The sequence below is a fragment of the Cynara cardunculus genome (genome assembly GCF_001531365.2).
Source record: "Cynara cardunculus var. scolymus isolate 2C chromosome LG 3, CcrdV1, whole genome shotgun sequence".
NCBI lineage: Eukaryota > Viridiplantae > Streptophyta > Magnoliopsida > Asterales > Asteraceae > Cynara > Cynara cardunculus.
Window position 1 is genome coordinate 32,676,417 of NC_037530.1, and position 962 is coordinate 32,677,378.

The window sequence follows — 962 nt, forward strand, 5'->3', positions numbered from 1 at the left end:
ATGAGATGTTTATCCTGTATTTGATTGTGTTTATCTACAGTTAGTTACACGAATTCAGATATTGGATGAAATCGGATAGGGATGAAATCGTTTAGAGATGAACGGGTTTAAGAGTTTTAGCCAAATGTTTTATAAGATAGCATAGATAATGAATATTTTTATGAAGATAATGATGCATTTTTCTATAAATATAATTATAGAGTATTTTATTAGGGTCCATTTAATTTAAATGTTAACTTTATTTAAAAACATGTGGAAAATATATTTAATAGGAAATAAAAACAAGTATTTATCTCGTAGTATTTATTATGTTTATTTATATATAGTTATACGAATTCAAATATAAAACTTTAATAAATTATATTGATGCTTAATAAGAAGTATTGATCATATACAATAGCCTTGAAGATTTTATCCTAAATATTTTATAATATAGTATAGAAACCTAGTATAATGGGCAAATTTAAATCAAAAGGTTACCCAATACTATAATGAGTAAATTTTTCAAAGTACAATGTTTTAATAAAAAATAGTTTGAAAGTACATCGCTGTAATAAGAAAAACTGAAAATACAAAGCTATAATAAAGAAATTTATGAAAGTAGATTGCTATTTTGTGCATTTTGCCCTTTTATTTTTTATCTCAGTCGATGTTATAATATGACTTTATGTGATTTTGAGAAAGCGATGATGTTTTTATTTTTGACAAAAATATATCAATATTAGTATCAAATTAACTATTTGAAATCCTCATTTTTTGTGTAATTTTTTAATTCAATTTTTTTATAGAAGTAATTTATATTTGGTTTAATAATATAATTTTTTTTTATAAAGATAATTATTATATATTTTGTTGGAACTTGATAATTATTCTAATTATATTTTAGATTTTTTATATTTTAAAATGAGATGTTCATCCTCTATTTGATTATGTTTATCCGCAGTTATTTATACGAATTCAAA